The 14,181-nt window shown below is 33.1% G+C and overlaps 16 non-coding genes across 16 annotated transcripts; all 16 read right to left on the bottom strand.

Annotated features, from left to right (window-relative positions):
- Window positions 1-419: 419 nt before the first annotated feature.
- TRNAW-CCA (transfer RNA tryptophan (anticodon CCA)) lies at window positions 420-491 on the bottom strand. The gene has a single exon. It is a non-coding gene; the product is annotated as a tRNA-Trp (tRNA).
- Window positions 492-1,056: 565 nt separating this feature from the next.
- Window positions 1,057-1,128, bottom strand: TRNAW-CCA (transfer RNA tryptophan (anticodon CCA)). Its single transcript has one exon. It is a non-coding gene; the product is annotated as a tRNA-Trp (tRNA).
- A 575-nt stretch (window positions 1,129-1,703) lies between these two features.
- TRNAW-CCA (transfer RNA tryptophan (anticodon CCA)) lies at window positions 1,704-1,775 on the bottom strand. The gene has a single exon. It is a non-coding gene; the product is annotated as a tRNA-Trp (tRNA).
- Window positions 1,776-2,986: 1,211 nt separating this feature from the next.
- On the bottom strand, window positions 2,987-3,058 carry TRNAW-CCA (transfer RNA tryptophan (anticodon CCA)). The gene has a single exon. It is a non-coding gene; the product is annotated as a tRNA-Trp (tRNA).
- A 575-nt stretch (window positions 3,059-3,633) lies between these two features.
- Window positions 3,634-3,705, bottom strand: TRNAW-CCA (transfer RNA tryptophan (anticodon CCA)). Its single transcript has one exon. It is a non-coding gene; the product is annotated as a tRNA-Trp (tRNA).
- A 1,219-nt stretch (window positions 3,706-4,924) lies between these two features.
- TRNAC-GCA (transfer RNA cysteine (anticodon GCA)) lies at window positions 4,925-4,996 on the bottom strand. Its single transcript has one exon. It is a non-coding gene; the product is annotated as a tRNA-Cys (tRNA).
- A 564-nt stretch (window positions 4,997-5,560) lies between these two features.
- Window positions 5,561-5,632, bottom strand: TRNAW-CCA (transfer RNA tryptophan (anticodon CCA)). Its single transcript has one exon. It is a non-coding gene; the product is annotated as a tRNA-Trp (tRNA).
- A 1,218-nt stretch (window positions 5,633-6,850) lies between these two features.
- TRNAW-CCA (transfer RNA tryptophan (anticodon CCA)) lies at window positions 6,851-6,922 on the bottom strand. The gene has a single exon. It is a non-coding gene; the product is annotated as a tRNA-Trp (tRNA).
- Window positions 6,923-7,487: 565 nt separating this feature from the next.
- TRNAW-CCA (transfer RNA tryptophan (anticodon CCA)) lies at window positions 7,488-7,559 on the bottom strand. Its single transcript has one exon. It is a non-coding gene; the product is annotated as a tRNA-Trp (tRNA).
- Window positions 7,560-8,134: 575 nt separating this feature from the next.
- TRNAW-CCA (transfer RNA tryptophan (anticodon CCA)) lies at window positions 8,135-8,206 on the bottom strand. The gene has a single exon. It is a non-coding gene; the product is annotated as a tRNA-Trp (tRNA).
- A 1,211-nt stretch (window positions 8,207-9,417) lies between these two features.
- TRNAW-CCA (transfer RNA tryptophan (anticodon CCA)) lies at window positions 9,418-9,489 on the bottom strand. The gene has a single exon. It is a non-coding gene; the product is annotated as a tRNA-Trp (tRNA).
- A 575-nt stretch (window positions 9,490-10,064) lies between these two features.
- TRNAW-CCA (transfer RNA tryptophan (anticodon CCA)) lies at window positions 10,065-10,136 on the bottom strand. The gene has a single exon. It is a non-coding gene; the product is annotated as a tRNA-Trp (tRNA).
- A 1,219-nt stretch (window positions 10,137-11,355) lies between these two features.
- Window positions 11,356-11,427, bottom strand: TRNAC-GCA (transfer RNA cysteine (anticodon GCA)). Its single transcript has one exon. It is a non-coding gene; the product is annotated as a tRNA-Cys (tRNA).
- Window positions 11,428-11,991: 564 nt separating this feature from the next.
- TRNAW-CCA (transfer RNA tryptophan (anticodon CCA)) lies at window positions 11,992-12,063 on the bottom strand. Its single transcript has one exon. It is a non-coding gene; the product is annotated as a tRNA-Trp (tRNA).
- A 1,219-nt stretch (window positions 12,064-13,282) lies between these two features.
- On the bottom strand, window positions 13,283-13,354 carry TRNAW-CCA (transfer RNA tryptophan (anticodon CCA)). The gene has a single exon. It is a non-coding gene; the product is annotated as a tRNA-Trp (tRNA).
- Window positions 13,355-13,911: 557 nt separating this feature from the next.
- TRNAC-GCA (transfer RNA cysteine (anticodon GCA)) lies at window positions 13,912-13,983 on the bottom strand. Its single transcript has one exon. It is a non-coding gene; the product is annotated as a tRNA-Cys (tRNA).
- Between the last annotated feature and the right edge of the window lie 198 nt (window positions 13,984-14,181).

The following is a 14,181-nucleotide window of genomic DNA, read 5'->3' as shown; positions in this document are numbered from 1 at the left end:
TGTAGTCATTATTCTGAGCAAAATAAGTAAGCTGAAAGGAAAAATTGATCAAAAAAAATAAAATTACTTCTAAATGTCTTACAAAATAAAGTAATTGTTGGTGTTAGCACTTATGTAAAATTTTGAAGTTGTAAGTGACCGGAATTGAAATGATGCAATATGAAACAAAACTTAATCATAAAGAAACCAAGAGTACAGAGTATGCTTCAATGTCAAGATATGGTGATGTCAAATTTACTGGGTATTTTTTGTATAAGTATTATGAAAAATGAGCAGAATGGGCATTTATTATGAAACTGTGCAGGTGATATAGTTATCCCTGTGAGCAAATATCACTTTACAGAAGGTGGATGACAGACTTGGCAATTTGTTTCTTTTATGGTGTTTCATTTGGTAAATTTCATCTTCAAAATGGTAATTGACCCCGACGTGATTTGAACACGCAACCTTCCGATCTGGAGTCAGACGCGCTACCATTGCGCCACGAGGTCATTTATGAGCAATGGTTTGTTTACTGATTGCGGTGCTTTAGACGATAAATATACTTTCTGTAAAAACTGAATCAAGAATTTGGTTATTGATAAGCAAACAAGCCCACATCTTTGCTTCCATAACCAAAGAATATGACTGTTTGTCTTTCCTTAAATGTAGTCATTATTCTTAGCAAAATAAGTAAGCTGAAAGGAAAAATTGATCAAAAAAATAAAATTACTTCTAAATGTCTTACAAAATAAAGTAATTGTTGGTGTTAGCACTTATGTAAAATTTTGAAGATGTAAGTTACCGGAATTGAAATGATGCAATATGAAACAAAACTTAATCATAAAGAAACCAAGAGTACAGAGTATGCTTCAATGTCAAGATATGGTGATGTCCAATTAACTGGGTATTTTTTGTATAAGTATTATGAGAAATGAGCATTTATTATGAAACTGTGCAGGTGATATAGTTATCCCTGTGAGCAAATATCACATTACAGAAGGTGGATGACAGACTTGGCAATTTGTTTCTTTTATGGTGTTTCATTTGGTAAATTTCATCTTCTAAAATGGTAATTGACCCCGACGTGATTTGAACACGCAACCTTCTGATCTGGAGTCAGACGCGCTACCGTTGCGCCACGAGGTCATTTATGAGCAATGGTTTGTTTACTGATTGCGGTGCTTTAGACGATAAATATACTTTCTGTAAAAACTGAATCAAGAATTTGGTTATTGATAAGCAAACAAGCCCACATCTTTGCTTCCATAACCAAAGAATATGACTGTTTGTCTTTCCTTAAATGTAAAGTCATTATTCTTAGCAAAATAAGTAAGCTGAAAGGAAAAATTGATCAAAAAAATCAAATTACTTCTAAATGTCTTACAAAATAAAGTCATTGTTGGTGTTAGCACTTATGTAAAATTTTGAAGATGTAAGTTACCGGAATTGAAATGATGCAATATGAAACAAAACTTAATCATAAAGAAACCAAAAGTACAGAGTATGCTTCAATGTCAAGATATGGTGATGTCAAATTAACTGGGTATTTTTTGTATAAGTATTATGAGAAATGAGCAGAATGGGCATTTATTATGAAACTGTGCAGGTGATATAGTTATCCCTGTGAGCAAATATCACATTACAGAAGGTGGATGACAGACTTGGCAATTTGTTTCTTTTATGGTGTTTCATTTGGTAAATTTCATCTTCAAAATGGTAATTGACCCCGACGTGATTTGAACACGCAACCTTCTGATCTGGAGTCAGACGCGCTACCATTGCGCCACGAGGTCATTTATGAGCAATGGTTTGTTTACTGATTGCGGTGCTTTAGACGATAAATATACTTTCTGTAAAAACTGAATCAAGAATTTGGTTATTGATAAGCAAACAAGCCCACATCTTTGCTTCCATAACCAAAGAATATGACTGTTTGTCTTTCCTTAAATGTAGTCATTATTCTTAGCAAAATAAGTAAGCTGAAAGGAAAAATTGATCAAAAAAATAAAATTACTTCTAAATGTCTTACAAAATAAAGTAATTGTTGGTGTTAGCACTTATGTAAAATTTTGAAGATGTAAGTTACCGGAATTGAAATGATGCAATATGAAACAAAACTTAATCATAAAGAAACCAAGAGTACAGAGTATGCTTCAATGTCAAGATATGGTGATGTCCAATTAACTGGGTATTTTTTGTATAAGTATTATGAGAAATGAGCATTTATTATGAAACTGTGCAGGTGATATAGTTATCCCTGTGAGCAAATATCACATTACAGAAGGTGGATGACAGACTTGGCAATTTGTTTCTTTTATGGTGTTTCATTTGGTAAATTTCATCTTCAAAATGGTAATTAACCCCGACATGATTTGAACACGCAACCTTCTGATATGGAGTCAGACACGCTACCGTTGCGCCACGAGGTCATTTATGAGCAATGGTTTGTTTACTGATTGTGGTGCTTTAGACGATAAATATACTTTCTGTAAAAACTGAATCAAGAATTTGGTTATTGATAAGCAAAGAAGCCCACATCTTTGCTTCCATAACCAAAGAATATGACTGTTTGTCTTTCCTTAAATGTAAAGTCATTATTCTTAGCAAAATAAGTAAGCTGAAAGGAAAAATTGATCAAAAAAATCAAATTACTTCTAAATGTCTTACAAAATAAAGTAATTGTTGGTGTTAGCACTTATGTAAAATTTTGAAGATGTAAGTTACCGGAATTGAAATGATGCAATATGAAACAAAACTTAATCATAAAGAAACCAAGAGTACAGAGTATGCTTCAATGTCAAGATATGGTGATGTCAAATTAACTGGGTATTTTTTGTATAAGTATTATGAGAAATGAGCAGAATGGGCATTTATTATGAAACTGTGCAGGTGATATAGTTATCCCTGTGAGCAAATATCACATTACAGAAGGTGGATGACAGACTTGGCAATTTGTTTCTTTTATGGTGTTTCATTTGGTAAATTTCATCTTCAAAATGGTAATTGACCCCGACGTGATTTGAACACGCAACCTTCTGATCTGGAGTCAGACGCGCTACCGTTGCGCCACGAGGTCATTTATGAGCAATGGTTTGTTTACTGATTGCGGTGCTTTAGACGATAAATATACTTTCTGTAAAAACTGAATCAAGAATTTGGTTATTGATAAGCAAACAAGCCCACATCTTTGCTTCCATAACCAAAGAATATGACTGTTTGTCTTTCCTTAAATGTAAAGTCATTATTCTTAGCAAAATAAGTAAGCTGAAAGGAAAAATTGATCAAAAAAATCAAATTACTTCTAAATGTCTTACAAAATAAAGTCATTGTTGGTGTTAGCACTTATGTAAAATTTTGAAGATGTAAGTTACCGGAATTGAAATGATGCAATATGAAACAAAACTTAATCATAAAGAAACCAAGAGTACAGAGTATGCTTCAATGTCAAGATATGGTGATGTCAAATTAACTGGGTATTTTTTGTATAAGTATTATGAGAAATGAGCAGAATGGGCATTTATTATGAAACTGTGCAGGTGATATAGTTATCCCTGTGAGCAAATATCACATTACAGAAGGTGGATGACAGACTTGGCAATTTGTTTCTTTTATGGTGTTTCATTTGGTAAATTTCATCTTCAAAATGGTAATTGACCCCGACGTGATTTGAACACGCAACCTTCTGATCTGGAGTCAGACGCGCTACCGTTGCGCCACGAGGTCATTTATGAGCAATGGTTTGTTTACTGATTGCGGTGCTTTAGACGATAAATATACTTTCTGTAAAAACTGAATCAAGAATTTGGTATTGATAAGCAAACAAGCCCACATCTTTGCTTCCATAACCAAAGAATATGACTGTTTGTCTTTCCTTAAATGTAGTCATTATTCTTAGCAAAATAAGTAAGCTGAAAGGAAAAATTGATCAAAAAAATAAAATTACTTCTAAATGTCTTACAAAATAAAGTAATTGTTGGTGTTAGCACTTACGTAAAATTTTGAAGTTGTCTGTGACCGGAATTGAAATGATGCAATATGAAACAAAACTTAGTCATAAAGAAACCAAGAGTACAGAGTATGCTTCAATGTCAAGATATGGTAATTTCCAATAAACTGGGTTATTTTTGCATAAGTATTATGAGAAATGAGCAGAATGGACATTTATTATGAAACTGTGCAGGTGATATAGTTATCCCTGTGAACAAATATCACATTACAGAAGGTGGATGACAGACTTGGCAATTTGTTTCTTTTATGGTGTTTCATTTGGTAAATTTCATCTTCAAAATGGTAATTAACCCCGACATGATTTGAACACGCAACCTTCTGATATGGAGTCAGACACGCTACCGTTGCGCCACGAGGTCATTTATGAGCAATGGTTTGTTTACTGATTGTGGTGCTTTAGACGATAAATATACTTTCTGTAAAAACTGAGTCAAGAATTTGGTTATTGATAAGCAAAGAAGCCCACATCTTTGCTTCCATAACCAAAGAATATGACTGTTTGTCTTTCCTTAAATGTAAAGTCATTATTCTTAGCAAAATAAGTAAGCTGAAAGGAAAAATTGATAAAAAAAATCAAATTACTTCTAAATGTCTTACAAAATAAAGTAATTGTTGGTGTTAGCACTTATGTAAAATTTTGAAGATGTAAGTTACCGGAATTGAAATGATGCAATATGAAACAAAACTTAATCATAAAGAAACCAAGAGTACAGAGTATGCTTCAATGTCAAGATATGGTGATGTCAAATTAACTGGGTATTTTTTGTATAAGTATTATGAGAAATGAGCAGAATGGGCATTTATTATGAAACTGTGCAGGTGATATAGTTATCCCTGTAAGCAAATATCACATTACAGAAGGTGGATGACAGACTTGGCAATTTGTTTCTTTTATGGTGTTTTATTTGGTAAATTTCATCTTCAAAATGGTAATTGACCCCGACGTGATTTGAACACGCAACCTTCTGATCTGCAGTCAGACGCGCTACCGTTGCGCCACGAGGTCATTTATGAGCAATGGTTTGTTTACTGATTGCGGTGCTTTAGACGATAAATATACTTTCTGTAAAAACTGAATCAAGAATTTGGTTATTGATAAGCAAACAAGCCCACATCTTTGCTTCCATAACCAAAGAATATGACTGTTTGTCTTTCCTTAAATGTAGTCATTATTCTTAGCAAAATAAGTAAGCTGAAAGGAAAAATTGATCAAAAAAATAAAATTACTTCTAAATGTCTTACAAAATAAAGTAATTGTTGGTGTTAGCACTTATGTAAAATTTTGAAGATGTAAGTTACCGGAATTGAAATGATGCAATATGAAACAAAACTTAATCATAAAGAAACCAAGAGTACAGAGTATGCTTCAATGTCAAGATATGGTGATGTCAAATTAACTGGGTATTTTTTGTATAAGTAATATGAGAAATGAGCATTTATTATGAAACTGTGCAGGTGATATAGTTATAACTGTGAGCAAATATCACATTACAGAAGGTGGATGACAGACTTGGCAATTTGTTTCTTTTATGGTGTTTCATTTGGTAAATTTCATCTTCAAAATGGTAATTGACCCCGACGTGATTTGAACACGCAACCTTCTGATCTGGAGTCAGACGCGCTACCGTTGCGCCACAAGGTCATTTATGAGCAATGGTTTGTTTACTGATTGCGGTGCTTTAGACGATAAATATACTTTCTGTAAAAACTGAATCAAGAATTTGGTATTGATAAGCAAACAAGCCCACATCTTTGCTTCCATAACCAAAGAATATGACTGTTTGTCTTTCCTTAAATGTAGTCATTATTCTTAGCAAAATAAGTAAGCTGAAAGGAAAAATTGATCAAAAAAATAAAATTACTTCTAAATGTCTTACAAAATAAAGTAATTGTTGGTGTTAGCACTTACGTAAAATTTTGAAGTTGTCTGTGACCAGAATTGAAATGATGCAATATGAAGCAAAACTTAGTCATAAAGAAACCAAGAGTACAGAGTATGCTTCAATGTCAAGATATGGTAATTTCCAATAAACTGGGTTATTTTTGCATAAGTATTATGAGAAATGAGCAGAATGGACATTTATTATGAAACTGTGCAGGTGATATAGTTATCCCTGTGAGCAAATATCACATTACAGAAGGTGGATGACAGACTTGGCAATTTGTTTCTTTTATGGTGTTTCATTTGGTAAATTTCATCTTCAAAATAGTAATTAACCCCGACATGATTTGAACACGCAACCTTCTGATATGGAGTCAGACACTCTACCGTTGCGCCACGAGGTCATTTATGAGCAATGGTTTGTTTACTGATTGTGGTGCTTTAGACGATAAATATACTTTCTGTAAAAACTGAATCAAGAATTTGGTTATCGATAAGCAAAGAAGCCCACATCTTTGCTTCCATAACCAAAGAATATGACTGTTTGTCTTTCCTTAAATGTAGTCATTATTCTGAGCAAAATAAGTAAGCTGAAAGGAAAAATTGATCAAAAAAAATAAAATTACTTCTAAATGTCTTACAAAATAAAGTAATTGTTGGTGTTAGCACTTATGTAAAATTTTGAAGTTGTAAGTGACCGGAATTGAAATGATGCAATATGAAACAAAACTTAATCATAAAGAAACCAAGAGTACAGAGTATGCTTCAATGTCAAGATATGGTGATGTCAAATTTACTGGGTATTTTTTGTATAAGTATTATGAAAAATGAGCAGAATGGGCATTTATTATGAAACTGTGCAGGTGATATAGTTATCCCTGTGAGCAAATATCACTTTACAGAAGGTGGATGACAGACTTGGCAATTTGTTTCTTTTATGGTGTTTCATTTGGTAAATTTCATCTTCAAAATGGTAATTGACCCCGACGTGATTTGAACACGCAACCTTCCGATCTGGAGTCAGACGCGCTACCATTGCGCCACGAGGTCATTTATGAGCAATGGTTTGTTTACTGATTGCGGTGCTTTAGACGATAAATATACTTTCTGTAAAAACTGAATCAAGAATTTGGTTATTGATAAGCAAACAAGCCCACATCTTTGCTTCCATAACCAAAGAATATGACTGTTTGTCTTTCCTTAAATGTAGTCATTATTCTTAGCAAAATAAGTAAGCTGAAAGGAAAAATTGATCAAAAAAATAAAATTACTTCTAAATGTCTTACAAAATAAAGTAATTGTTGGTGTTAGCACTTATGTAAAATTTTGAAGATGTAAGTTACCGGAATTGAAATGATGCAATATGAAACAAAACTTAATCATAAAGAAACCAAGAGTACAGAGTATGCTTCAATGTCAAGATATGGTGATGTCCAATTAACTGGGTATTTTTTGTATAAGTATTATGAGAAATGAGCATTTATTATGAAACTGTGCAGGTGATATAGTTATCCCTGTGAGCAAATATCACATTACAGAAGGTGGATGACAGACTTGGCAATTTGTTTCTTTTATGGTGTTTCATTTGGTAAATTTCATCTTCTAAAATGGTAATTGACCCCGACGTGATTTGAACACGCAACCTTCTGATCTGGAGTCAGACGCGCTACCGTTGCGCCACGAGGTCATTTATGAGCAATGGTTTGTTTACTGATTGCGGTGCTTTAGACGATAAATATACTTTCTGTAAAAACTGAATCAAGAATTTGGTTATTGATAAGCAAACAAGCCCACATCTTTGCTTCCATAACCAAAGAATATGACTGTTTGTCTTTCCTTAAATGTAAAGTCATTATTCTTAGCAAAATAAGTAAGCTGAAAGGAAAAATTGATCAAAAAAATCAAATTACTTCTAAATGTCTTACAAAATAAAGTCATTGTTGGTGTTAGCACTTATGTAAAATTTTGAAGATGTAAGTTACCGGAATTGAAATGATGCAATATGAAACAAAACTTAATCATAAAGAAACCAAAAGTACAGAGTATGCTTCAATGTCAAGATATGGTGATGTCAAATTAACTGGGTATTTTTTGTATAAGTATTATGAGAAATGAGCAGAATGGGCATTTATTATGAAACTGTGCAGGTGATATAGTTATCCCTGTGAGCAAATATCACATTACAGAAGGTGGATGACAGACTTGGCAATTTGTTTCTTTTATGGTGTTTCATTTGGTAAATTTCATCTTCAAAATGGTAATTGACCCCGACGTGATTTGAACACGCAACCTTCTGATCTGGAGTCAGACGCGCTACCATTGCGCCACGAGGTCATTTATGAGCAATGGTTTGTTTACTGATTGCGGTGCTTTAGACGATAAATATACTTTCTGTAAAAACTGAATCAAGAATTTGGTTATTGATAAGCAAACAAGCCCACATCTTTGCTTCCATAACCAAAGAATATGACTGTTTGTCTTTCCTTAAATGTAGTCATTATTCTTAGCAAAATAAGTAAGCTGAAAGGAAAAATTGATCAAAAAAATAAAATTACTTCTAAATGTCTTACAAAATAAAGTAATTGTTGGTGTTAGCACTTATGTAAAATTTTGAAGATGTAAGTTACCGGAATTGAAATGATGCAATATGAAACAAAACTTAATCATAAAGAAACCAAGAGTACAGAGTATGCTTCAATGTCAAGATATGGTGATGTCCAATTAACTGGGTATTTTTTGTATAAGTATTATGAGAAATGAGCATTTATTATGAAACTGTGCAGGTGATATAGTTATCCCTGTGAGCAAATATCACATTACAGAAGGTGGATGACAGACTTGGCAATTTGTTTCTTTTATGGTGTTTCATTTGGTAAATTTCATCTTCAAAATGGTAATTAACCCCGACATGATTTGAACACGCAACCTTCTGATATGGAGTCAGACACGCTACCGTTGCGCCACGAGGTCATTTATGAGCAATGGTTTGTTTACTGATTGTGGTGCTTTAGACGATAAATATACTTTCTGTAAAAACTGAATCAAGAATTTGGTTATTGATAAGCAAAGAAGCCCACATCTTTGCTTCCATAACCAAAGAATATGACTGTTTGTCTTTCCTTAAATGTAAAGTCATTATTCTTAGCAAAATAAGTAAGCTGAAAGGAAAAATTGATCAAAAAAATCAAATTACTTCTAAATGTCTTACAAAATAAAGTAATTGTTGGTGTTAGCACTTATGTAAAATTTTGAAGATGTAAGTTACCGGAATTGAAATGATGCAATATGAAACAAAACTTAATCATAAAGAAACCAAGAGTACAGAGTATGCTTCAATGTCAAGATATGGTGATGTCAAATTAACTGGGTATTTTTTGTATAAGTATTATGAGAAATGAGCAGAATGGGCATTTATTATGAAACTGTGCAGGTGATATAGTTATCCCTGTGAGCAAATATCACATTACAGAAGGTGGATGACAGACTTGGCAATTTGTTTCTTTTATGGTGTTTCATTTGGTAAATTTCATCTTCAAAATGGTAATTGACCCCGACGTGATTTGAACACGCAACCTTCTGATCTGGAGTCAGACGCGCTACCGTTGCGCCACGAGGTCATTTATGAGCAATGGTTTGTTTACTGATTGCGGTGCTTTAGACGATAAATATACTTTCTGTAAAAACTGAATCAAGAATTTGGTTATTGATAAGCAAACAAGCCCACATCTTTGCTTCCATAACCAAAGAATATGACTGTTTGTCTTTCCTTAAATGTAAAGTCATTATTCTTAGCAAAATAAGTAAGCTGAAAGGAAAAATTGATCAAAAAAATCAAATTACTTCTAAATGTCTTACAAAATAAAGTCATTGTTGGTGTTAGCACTTATGTAAAATTTTGAAGATGTAAGTTACCGGAATTGAAATGATGCAATATGAAACAAAACTTAATCATAAAGAAACCAAGAGTACAGAGTATGCTTCAATGTCAAGATATGGTGATGTCAAATTAACTGGGTATTTTTTGTATAAGTATTATGAGAAATGAGCAGAATGGGCATTTATTATGAAACTGTGCAGGTGATATAGTTATCCCTGTGAGCAAATATCACATTACAGAAGGTGGATGACAGACTTGGCAATTTGTTTCTTTTATGGTGTTTCATTTGGTAAATTTCATCTTCAAAATGGTAATTGACCCCGACGTGATTTGAACACGCAACCTTCTGATCTGGAGTCAGACGCGCTACCGTTGCGCCACGAGGTCATTTATGAGCAATGGTTTGTTTACTGATTGCGGTGCTTTAGACGATAAATATACTTTCTGTAAAAACTGAATCAAGAATTTGGTATTGATAAGCAAACAAGCCCACATCTTTGCTTCCATAACCAAAGAATATGACTGTTTGTCTTTCCTTAAATGTAGTCATTATTCTTAGCAAAATAAGTAAGCTGAAAGGAAAAATTGATCAAAAAAATAAAATTACTTCTAAATGTCTTACAAAATAAAGTAATTGTTGGTGTTAGCACTTACGTAAAATTTTGAAGTTGTCTGTGACCGGAATTGAAATGATGCAATATGAAACAAAACTTAGTCATAAAGAAACCAAGAGTACAGAGTATGCTTCAATGTCAAGATATGGTAATTTCCAATAAACTGGGTTATTTTTGCATAAGTATTATGAGAAATGAGCAGAATGGACATTTATTATGAAACTGTGCAGGTGATATAGTTATCCCTGTGAACAAATATCACATTACAGAAGGTGGATGACAGACTTGGCAATTTGTTTCTTTTATGGTGTTTCATTTGGTAAATTTCATCTTCAAAATGGTAATTAACCCCGACATGATTTGAACACGCAACCTTCTGATATGGAGTCAGACACGCTACCGTTGCGCCACGAGGTCATTTATGAGCAATGGTTTGTTTACTGATTGTGGTGCTTTAGACGATAAATATACTTTCTGTAAAAACTGAGTCAAGAATTTGGTTATTGATAAGCAAAGAAGCCCACATCTTTGCTTCCATAACCAAAGAATATGACTGTTTGTCTTTCCTTAAATGTAAAGTCATTATTCTTAGCAAAATAAGTAAGCTGAAAGGAAAAATTGATAAAAAAAATCAAATTACTTCTAAATGTCTTACAAAATAAAGTAATTGTTGGTGTTAGCACTTATGTAAAATTTTGAAGATGTAAGTTACCGGAATTGAAATGATGCAATATGAAACAAAACTTAATCATAAAGAAACCAAGAGTACAGAGTATGCTTCAATGTCAAGATATGGTGATGTCAAATTAACTGGGTATTTTTTGTATAAGTATTATGAGAAATGAGCAGAATGGGCATTTATTATGAAACTGTGCAGGTGATATAGTTATCCCTGTAAGCAAATATCACATTACAGAAGGTGGATGACAGACTTGGCAATTTGTTTCTTTTATGGTGTTTTATTTGGTAAATTTCATCTTCAAAATGGTAATTGACCCCGACGTGATTTGAACACGCAACCTTCTGATCTGCAGTCAGACGCGCTACCGTTGCGCCACGAGGTCATTTATGAGCAATGGTTTGTTTACTGATTGCGGTGCTTTAGACGATAAATATACTTTCTGTAAAAACTGAATCAAGAATTTGGTTATTGATAAGCAAACAAGCCCACATCTTTGCTTCCATAACCAAAGAATATGACTGTTTGTCTTTCCTTAAATGTAGTCATTATTCTTAGCAAAATAAGTAAGCTGAAAGGAAAAATTGATCAAAAAAATAAAATTACTTCTAAATGTCTTACAAAATAAAGTAATTGTTGGTGTTAGCACTTATGTAAAATTTTGAAGATGTAAGTTACCGGAATTGAAATGATGCAATATGAAACAAAACTTAATCATAAAGAAACCAAGAGTACAGAGTATGCTTCAATGTCAAGATATGGTGATGTCAAATTAACTGGGTATTTTTTGTATAAGTAATATGAGAAATGAGCATTTATTATGAAACTGTGCAGGTGATATAGTTATAACTGTGAGCAAATATCACATTACAGAAGGTGGATGACAGACTTGGCAATTTGTTTCTTTTATGGTGTTTCATTTGGTAAATTTCATCTTCAAAATGGTAATTGACCCCGACGTGATTTGAACACGCAACCTTCTGATCTGGAGTCAGACGCGCTACCGTTGCGCCACAAGGTCATTTATGAGCAATGGTTTGTTTACTGATTGCGGTGCTTTAGACGATAAATATACTTTCTGTAAAAACTGAATCAAGAATTTGGTATTGATAAGCAAACAAGCCCACATCTTTGCTTCCATAACCAAAGAATATGACTGTTTGTCTTTCCTTAAATGTAGTCATTATTCTTAGCAAAATAAGTAAGCTGAAAGGAAAAATTGATCAAAAAAATAAAATTACTTCTAAATGTCTTACAAAATAAAGTAATTGTTGGTGTTAGCACTTACGTAAAATTTTGAAGTTGTCTGTGACCAGAATTGAAATGATGCAATATGAAGCAAAACTTAGTCATAAAGAAACCAAGAGTACAGAGTATGCTTCAATGTCAAGATATGGTAATTTCCAATAAACTGGGTTATTTTTGCATAAGTATTATGAGAAATGAGCAGAATGGACATTTATTATGAAACTGTGCAGGTGATATAGTTATCCCTGTGAGCAAATATCACATTACAGAAGGTGGATGACAGACTTGGCAATTTGTTTCTTTTATGGTGTTTCATTTGGTAAATTTCATCTTCAAAATAGTAATTAACCCCGACATGATTTGAACACGCAACCTTCTGATATGGAGTCAGACACTCTACCGTTGCGCCACGAGGTCATTTATGAGCAATGGTTTGTTTACTGATTGTGGTGCTTTAGACGATAAATATACTTTCTGTAAAAACTGAATCAAGAATTTGGTTATCGATAAGCAAAGAAGCCCACATCTTTGCTTCCATAACCAAAGAATATGACTGTTTGTCTTTCCTTAAATGTAAAGTCATTATTCTTAGCAAAATAAGTAAGCTGAAAGGAAAAATTGATCAAAAAAATCAAATTACTTCTAAATGTCTTACAAAATAAAGTTATTGTTGGTGTTAGCACTTATGTAAAATTTTGAAGATGTAAGTTACCGGAATTGAAATGATGCAATATGAAACAAAACTTAATCATAAAGAAACCAAGAGTACAGAGTATGCTTCAATGTCAAGATATGGTGATGTCAAATTAACTGGGTATTTTTTGTATAAGTATTATGAGAAATGAGCAGAATGGGCATTTATTATGAAACTGTGCAGGTGATATAGTTATCCCTGTGAGCAAATATCACATTACAGAAGGTGGATGACAGACTTGGCAATTTGTTTCTTTTATGGTGTTTCATTTGGTAAATTTCATCTTCAAAAGGGTAATTGACCCCGACGTGATTTGAACACGCAACCTTCTGATCTGGAGTCAGACGCGCTACCGTTGTGCCACGAGGTCATTTATGAGCAATGGTTTGTTTACTGATTGCGGTGCTTTAGACGATAAGTATACTTTCTGTAAAAACTGAATCAAGAATTTGGTTATTGATAAGCAAACAAGCCCACATCTTTGCTTCCATAACCAAAGAATATGACTGTTTGTCTTTCCTTAAATGTAGTCATTATTCTTAGCAAAATAAGTAAGCTGAAAGGAAAAATTGATCAAAAAAATCAAATTACTTCTAAATGTCTTACAAAATAAAGTAATTGTTGGTGTTAGCACTTATGTAAAATTTTGAAGATGTAAGTTACCGGAATTGAAATGATGCAATATGAAACAAAACTTAATCATAAAGAAACCAAGAGTACAGAGTATGCTTCAATGTCAAATTAACTGGGTATTTTTTGTATAAGTATTATGAGAAATGAGCAGAATGGGCATTTATTATGAAACTGTGCAGGTGATATAGTTATCCCTGTGAGCAAATATCACATTACAGAAGGTGGATGACAGACTTGGCAATTTGTTTCTTTTATGGTGTTTCATTTGGTAAATTTCATCTTCAAAATGGTAATTGACCCCGACGTGATTTGAACACGCAACCTTCTGATCTGCAGTCAGACGCGCTACCGTTGCGCCACGAGGTCATTTATGAGCAATGGTTTGTTTACTGATTGCGGTGCTTTAGACGATAAATATACTTTCTGTAAAAACTGAATCAAGAATTTGGTTATTGATAAGCAAACAAGCCCACATCTTTGCTTCCATAACCAAAGAATATGACTGTTTGTCTTTCCTTAAATGTAGTCATTATTCTTAGCAAAATAAGTAAGCTGAAAGGAAAA

Source organism: Pseudophryne corroboree, chromosome 6 (genome assembly GCF_028390025.1).
Source record: "Pseudophryne corroboree isolate aPseCor3 chromosome 6, aPseCor3.hap2, whole genome shotgun sequence".
NCBI classification, from domain to species: Eukaryota; Metazoa; Chordata; class Amphibia; order Anura; family Myobatrachidae; genus Pseudophryne; species Pseudophryne corroboree.
This window is presented reverse-complemented; position numbering and strand designations above follow the sequence as displayed.